Source organism: Rhinoderma darwinii, chromosome 2 (genome assembly GCF_050947455.1).
Source record: "Rhinoderma darwinii isolate aRhiDar2 chromosome 2, aRhiDar2.hap1, whole genome shotgun sequence".
In the NCBI taxonomy this organism is placed as follows: Eukaryota; Metazoa; Chordata; class Amphibia; order Anura; family Rhinodermatidae; genus Rhinoderma; species Rhinoderma darwinii.
This window is the reverse complement of record NC_134688.1, coordinates 256,499,943-256,508,328: the sequence shown is the minus strand read 5'-3', so window position 1 is coordinate 256,508,328 and position 8,386 is coordinate 256,499,943.

The following is an 8,386-nucleotide window of genomic DNA, read 5'->3' as shown; positions in this document are numbered from 1 at the left end:
AGTTAAAAAAAGATGTGTAAAAATAAGACAATAAAAGATTTAAATGTAATACAAGTAAAAATCCCCCCTTTTCCCTCATCAGTCATTTATTATTAATAAAAATATATAAACAAACAAATAAACTATACATAATTGGTATCGCCGCGTCCGTAACGACCTGAACTACAAAATTATTTCGCTATTTATCCCGCGCGGTGAACGCAGTAAAAGAAAATAATAATAAACCGTCCCAGAATCACAATTCTTTGGTCACTTCACCTCGCAAAAAATGGAATAAAAAGAGATCAGAAAGTCGCATGTACCGAAAAATGGTATTGATGGAAACTACAGTTCGTTACGCAAAAAATAAGTCCTCGCACGGCTTTATTGATGGAAAAATAAAAACGTTATGGCTCTTAGAATAAGGTAACACAAAAAGAAAATGATTTTTTACAAAACTTATTTTATTGTGCAAACGCCATAAGACATAAAAAAAGTATAAACATCTGGTATCGCCGTAATCGTATCGCCCCGCAGAATAAAGTGAATATGTCATTTATAGCGCACGGTGAACGCTGTAAAAAAAATAGAATAAAAAAACAATAGTAGAATTGCTGTTTTTTAGTCACCGCGTCACTTAAAAATAGAATAAAAACTGATCAAAAAGCCGCATGCACCCCAAGAAAACTACAATGTATTCCTCAAGGGGTCTAGTTTCCAAAATGGGGTCACTTTTGGGGGTTTTCCACTGTTTTGGCACCACAAGACCTCTTCAAACCGGACATGGTGCCTAATAAAAAGGAGGCCTCAAAATCCACTAGGTGCACCTTTGCTTCGGAGGCCGGGGCTTCAGTCCATTACCGCACTAGGGCCACATGTGGGATATTGCTCAAAACTGCAGAATCTGGGCAATAAATATTAAGTTGCGTTTCTCTGGTAAAACCTTTTGTGTTATAAAAAAAAGTGGTATAAAAAGGATTTTCTGACAAAAAAAAAAGTAGATTTCACCTCTACTTTGCTCTAAATTCCTGTGAAACACCTAAAGGGTTTATAAAGTTTCTAAATGCTGTTGTGAATACTTTGAGGGGTCTAGTTTCTAAAATGGGGTGTTTCATAGGGGTTTCTAATATATGGGCCCCTCAAAGCAACTTCAGAACTGAACTGGAACCTAAAAAAATAAATAAATTAGGCAATACTTCGCTTCTTACATTATACTGATAATGAGCCGTGCCCACCCAGAGATGACCCCAGTTTTGACCGTTTGTATAAATGGAGACCCCTATTAGATCGTTTCAGTGCCCGGTTTTCCCAAGCATACACCCCCGAGAAGTGTATTTCTATTGATGAGTCCTTGGTACATTTTAAAGGGAGGGTTCAATTCCGCCAGTACCTGCCGGGTAAGAAGGCAAGGTATGGCGTAAAGATGTATAAGCTGTGCGAGAGTGCATCAAGGTATACCTACAAATTTAGGATATATGAAGGGAGGGACAGCAGTATTCAGCCCCCAGAATGCCCCCCCCCCTTACTGGGAGTTAATACAAAAATTGTGTGGGATTTGGTGAACCCACTGCTGGACCAGGGTTACCACCTCTACCTGGATCATTTTTATACCAGTGTCCCACTCTTCAACTGCCTCACTCCCAGAAGTCCTGCGGCATGTGGCACTGCTAGAAGAAATCTGAGAGGCCTCCCTGAGACTCTGCAGGGCAAACGCTCAGAAGGGGTGAGAGCAGGGCACAATCCAGCAGCAACATATTGTGTGTCAAGTACAAGGACAAGAGAGATGTCACACCAGTACCCATGTACCTGTACGAGGTACCAGTACAGAGACCCCCAAACCAGACTGCATCCTGGGCTACAATAGGTACATGGGAGGGGTGCACTTGTCAGATCAAGTCCTGAAACCCTACAGCGCCATGCGGTGTGGTATAAGAAGCTGGCCGGGCACATCATACGGATGGCATTGTACAACGCGTACGTGCTACATCGATGTACAGGCCAGACGGGAACTTTCCTGGAATTTCAAGAGGTGGTTATCAAGAAACTAATTTTTATGGACGAAGAAGGGGGGGGCAGCCAGTACTTCTGGAGGCGAGGCCACACGCATTGTACCAGGGCAACACTTTCCTGGAGAAGTTCCCCAAACTGGCAAGAAAGGAAAAAGTCAAAAGAGGTACAAAGTCTGCTATAAGAGGGGGATAAGGAAGGACACAATATATCAATGTGACACGTGTCCCGAAAAACGAAGGCTCCGTATGAAAGAGTGCTTCAAAATGTATCATACATCCCATGATTTTTAATCTACCCCAGTTTTACTTACCCTGATGCACTCCGCACAGCTTATCCCCCCTCGTCTTTCCCCTCTGAGCCCTGCTGCGTGCCCAGGCAGCTGATTACAGCCACATGTAGGGTATTGACGTACCCGTGAGAACCCACATTACAGTTTATGGGGTGTATGTCTCCGGTCAAAATGCTCACTACACCTCTAGATGAATGCCTCAAGGGTGTAGTTTTTAAAACGGGGTCACTTCTTGGGGGTTTCAACTGTACTGGTACCTCAGGGGCTTCTGCATACATGACTTTGCACCAAAAAATCCCCAGTAGGCCAAATGGTGTTCCTTTCCTTCTGAGCCCTCCCATGGGCCCAAACGGCAGTTTATCACCACAAATGGGGTACTGCCGCACTCAGTACAAATTGGGCAACAGAATGGGATATTTTATTTCTTGTGAAAATTAGACATTTTCTGCCAAAACTACATATTATTGGAAAAAATAATTTTGTTTTAATTCCCAGCCCAAGTCAAATAAGTTCTGTGAAAAAACTGTGGGGTCAAAATGGTCACAACACCGATAAATGAATTCCTTGAGGGGTGTAGTTTCCAAAATGGGGTCACTTCTGGTGGGTTTCCATTGCTTTGATACCTCTGGGGCTCTGCAAATGCGACATGGCACCCGAAAACTAATCCAGCAAAATCTGGACTCCAACAAACACATAGCACTCCTTTGCTTCTGAGCCCTCCCATGGGCCCAAATGGCAGTTTATCACCACAAATGGGGTATTGCCGCACTAAGGACAAATTGGGCAACAAAATGGGGTATTTTGTTCCCTGTGAAAATAAGACATTTTGATAAAAAATTCCATCTTATTGGAAAAAATGTCATTTTTTTTATTTCACAGACAAATTCAAATAGGTGCTGTGAAAAAACTGTGTGGTCAAAATGATAACCACAACCATAAATGAATTTGTTGAGAGGTGTAGTTTCCAAAATGGGGTCACTTCTGGTAGGTTTCCATTGCTTTCATACCTCTGGGGCTCTGCAAATGCGACATGGCACCCGAAAACTAATCCAGCAAAATCTGGACTCCAACAAACACATAGCACTCCTTTCTTTCTGAGCCCTCCCATGGGCCCAAACGGCAGTTTATCACCACAAATGGGGTATTGCTGCACTCATGACAAATTGGGCAGCAAAATGGAGTATTTTATTTCTTGTGAAAATAAGAAATTTTGAGCTAAAACGACATATTATTGGAAATTTTTTTTATTTTTTTAAATTCCCAGCCCAATTCAAATAAGTTCTGTGAAGAAACTATGGGGTCTGAATAGTCACATTACCCATAAATGAATTGTTTGAAGGGTGTAGTTTCCAAAATGGGGTCACTTCTGGTGGGTTTCCATTGCTTTGATACCTCTGGGACTCTGCAAATGCGACATGGCACCCGAAAATCAATCCAGCAAAATCTAGACTCCAACAAACACATAGCGCTCCTTTCCTTCTGAGCCCTCCCATGGGCCCAAACAGCAGTTTATCGCCGCAAATAGGGTATTGCCGCACTCAGGACAAATTGGGCAACAAAATGGGGTATTTTGTTCCCTGTGAAAATAGGAAATTTTGATCATAAATTACATCTTATTGGAAAAACTGTAATTTTTTTAATTTCACAGCCCAATTAAAATAGGTGCTGTGAAAAAACTGTGTGGTCAAAATTATAACAACAGCCATAAATTAATTCCTTGAGGGGTGTAGTTTCCAAAATTGGGTCACTATTAGGGGATTCCTACTGTTTTGGCACCTCAACACCTCTTCAAACCTTTGCATGCTGCCTAAAATATATTCTAATAAAAAAGGGGCCTCAAAATGCACTAGGTGCTTCTTTGCTTCTAGGGCTTCCAGGAGCGCACTAGAGCCACATGTGGGACATTTCTAAAAACTGCAGAATCTGGACAATACATATTTAGTAGTGTTTCTCTGGTAAAACCTTCCGTGTTACACAAAAAAAATTGAATACAATTTAAATTCAGCAAGAAAAATGAAATTTGCTAATTTCACCTCCACTTTGCTTTAATTCCTGTGAAATGCCTGAAGGGTTAAAAATCTTTCTAAATGCTGTTTTATCAGGGTTTCTAATACATAGGCCCCTCAAAGCCACTTCAGAACTGAAGAGGTACCTTAAAAAAAAAGGCTTTTGAAATTTTCTTAAAAAAAAGAGAAATTACTGTTTATGTTCTAAGCCTTGTAACGTCCAACAAAAATAAAATAATGTTCAAAAAACGATGCCAATCTAAAGTAGACATATGAAAAATGTGAACTAGTAACTATTTTGGGTGGTATAACCGTCTGTTTTACAAGCAGATGCATTTAAATTCTGAAAAATGCTATTTTTTATAAATTTTCCCTAAATTTTGCACATTTTCACCAATAAACACTGAATATATCATCCAAATTTTACCACTAACATAAAGCCCAATGTGTCACGAGAAAACAATCTCAGAATCGCTTGGATAGGTTTAAGCATTCCGACGTTATTACCACATAAAGTGAAATGTCAGATTTGAAAAATGGGCTCTGAGCCTTAAAGGGAATGTGTTGCCAGAAAAACATGTTTTTTTTAAAAAAATTAAACATTTAGTGTGTGGGTGATTAAACATTGTTCAAATTTTCAGGAAATATTATAAATTAATTCTAATTTATAATACTACCCATTTTTGGTCACTAGATGGAGCTATTCCCAAAATTGCAGCATTGCAACATTGGGTTAAAAGCCCTCGCTCTAGTGAGCTCTCAGCATCCCCCCCTCCTTTATCCTGGCTAGTGCCGGGATAAACGAGGGGTTTGAACGGTGTAACCTCCTACACTGTGTGTCGCCATTTTTTGAGCTAACACACAGTGTAGTAGGTTTACATACAGTAGTAAACACACACAAACACGAACATACATTGAAATCTCTTACCTGCTCCTGCCGCCGCGGCTCCCTCCGGCACGTCCGCTCCGTTTGCTGCCGCTGGTCCAAGTGCACAAATCCGGAAGCCGCGACCGGAAGTAGTAATATTACTGTCCGGCCGCGACTTCCGGTCCACAGGAAAATGGCGCCGGACGGCGCCAATTTCGAATTGGACTGTGTGGGAGCGGCGCATGCGCAGTTCCCACACAGACGCCGTACACGGAAGTCAATGGGACGGGAGCCGTTCGCAGTCCCTATGGGACTGTGGCTGCCGTATTTCATGTCTGTATGTGTCGTTAATCGACACAGACAGAAATGGAAAAAAAATGGCAGCCCCCATAGGGAAGAAAAAGTGTAAAAATAAGAAAAAGTAAAACACAAACACACAAATGAATATAAACGTTTTTAATAAAGCACTAAAATCTTTAACATATAAAAAAATAATTTGTGATGACACTGTTCCTTTAAGGCCAAAACAAGGCTGCGTCCTTAAGGGGTTAAGTTGCACATAGACATTAATTTAATGTCAGCAACTTTATGTTCTCACCCTAAATTCCCCAATAAACGCTTGGTCAGAGCAGTCAAGTGACTCCCGACACCTTTTCTATTTAAAGAGGCTCTGTCACCTCATTATAAGTGTCCTATATCCTACATAAGGAGATCGGCGCTATAATGTAGGGGACAGCAGTGTTTTTTATTTAGAAATATGATCTATTTTTACCACGTTATTAGCGATTTTAGCTTTATGCTAATTAGTTTCTTAACCCCTTCCCGACATTTGTCGTAAGTATACGTCATGGAAAGCCAGTGCTTCCCGCAAAATGTCGTATACTTACGACAAATGCTTGGCACCGGCTCAGAAGCTGAGTCGGTGCCATAATCGCCGGATCTCAGCTGTATCTGACAGCTGACATCCGGCTGTAATGGCGGGGACCGAAATTAGCTTCGATCCCCGCCATTAACCCCTTAAGTGCAGCGCTCAAACACGATCGCTGCACTTAAGGTGTTTGCAGCTCATCGGAACCCCAGCAATGAAATTGCCGGGGTTCCGGTGGCTGCAATGGCAACCGGAGGCCTAATACTGGCCTCCCGGTCTGCCTAGCACGGAAGCCGGTCGAGATCCGCCCAGCGGCGGAGCCTCATCGGCTTCCGTAGCTTCCGGCAAGATGGCGCCGGCTCAGGAGCTGATCCGGCGTCATCAGCGGTGGAAGTCAGCTGTATGTTACAGCTGACATCCACCAGTAACGGCAGGAACTGGAGCTAGCTCCGTTCCCTGACATTAACCCCTTCGATGCAGCAATCGAAAGAGATTGCTGCATCGCAGCGGTTACTAGCAGATCGCCAGCCCTGACAGGCAATCAGGACTGGCGACTGCTACTATGGCAACAGGAGACACAATGGTCTCCTGCTCTGCCATTACGGAAGCCGATTTAGGCCCCGCCGGGAGGCGAAGCCTAATCGGCTTGCTGTCAGTGAATGACTGAAAGATCTAATACATTGCACTACGTAGGTAGTGCAATGTATTAGAAAAAAAAAAATCTGACCGTTGGACCTTCAAGTCTCCTAGTGGGACTTGAGAAAAAGTGTAAAAAAAGTGTAAAAAAAAGTGAAAAACATAAAAGTTTGAAAACAATAAAAGTTTGAAGTAATAAAATAAAACACAATTCCCCTTTTACTCTTATCAAGTCCTTTATTATTGAAAAAATAATAATAAACCATACAAATTTGGTATCGCCATGACCTTAACGAACTGAGGTATCAAAATATTATATTATTTATTGCACGCGGTGAACAGCGTAAAACAAAAACGTAAAAAACTTTACCAGAGTTTCTGTTTTTTGGTCACTTTGCCCTACAAATATTGGAATAAAAAGTGATCGTATCCAAAAATGGTGCCTATAAAAACTATAGCTCGTCCCGCAAAAAACAAGCCCTCATACAGCTCCGGCGACAGAAAAAATACATTCTTTTTACAAAAGTAATTTTATTGTGCAAAAAGTTGTAAAACATAAAAAAGCTCTATAAATTAGGTATCGCCGGAATCGTACTGACCCGCAGAATAATGTGAACATGTAATTTATAACGCATGGTGAACCCTGTATAAAAAAAACTAAAAAAGCTGTGCCAGAATTGCGTTTTTTTGTTTACCTGGCATCCCAAAAAATAGGATAAAAAGGTGATAAAAAAGTTGCATGTACCCCAAAATGGTACCAATAACTACAGCTCGTCCCACAACAGACCAGCCCTCATACCACTACGTCTATGAAAAATAAAATTAGTTAAGGCTCCAATAAGTCAGGAAATAAAAAAATATGCGGTTGTGCAGGTCCGAGGGGAACGTTTCTTCTGTTTCAAGAGGCGATTTATCGGGGCCCTAAAATTAGGGAACCAGGAAGGGGAGGGCCCGAACATATCCGCTGGAAGCGAGGGTGACCGTATTATACCAGGACAATACTTCACAGCAAAATTCCCCAAACTGCAAAGGTGCGGAATGTGGAGCAAAAGGGGCATAAGAAAGGACGCCATATATCAGTGCGACATCGGCCTGTGCAGAAAGGATTGCTTCACAGCGTAATACAAATCTATGGATCATTTTATTATTTTTTTACCCCATTATTACACCACCTGACTATGCCCCTTATATACTCTGCCCAGCTTACATATACCCCCACATTATAAACGTAAACACCAGCAATACTCAAACAAAACTACTACCAAGCAAAATCCGCTCTCCAAAAGCCAAATGGCGCTCCCTCCGCTATGAACCCTATATTGTGCCCAAACAGCAGTTTCCTTCCACATATATGGCATCGTCATACCCGGGAGAACCCTTTTAACAATTTTTGGGGTCTGTGTCTCCAGCGTCATAAGCTGCGCATAACATATGTACCACTGAATGGCATATCTAGGGAAAAATATAAATTTTTAATTTGCACCATCCACAGCGCAATCATTTATGGAAAAGACCTGTGGGGTGAAAATGCACACTACACCCCTTAATAAATGCCTTGAGGGGTGCAGTTTCCATAATGGGTTCACTTCTCAGGGGTTTCTTTTTATTATTTCACATCTGAGCCTCTGCAGTTGTGAACCAACACTTTGTAAATCGCCAAATTAGGTCCGAATTTGACATGGTAAGCTTTCACTCCTGAGCCTGGTCGAATGTCCAGGCAAATGATTAGT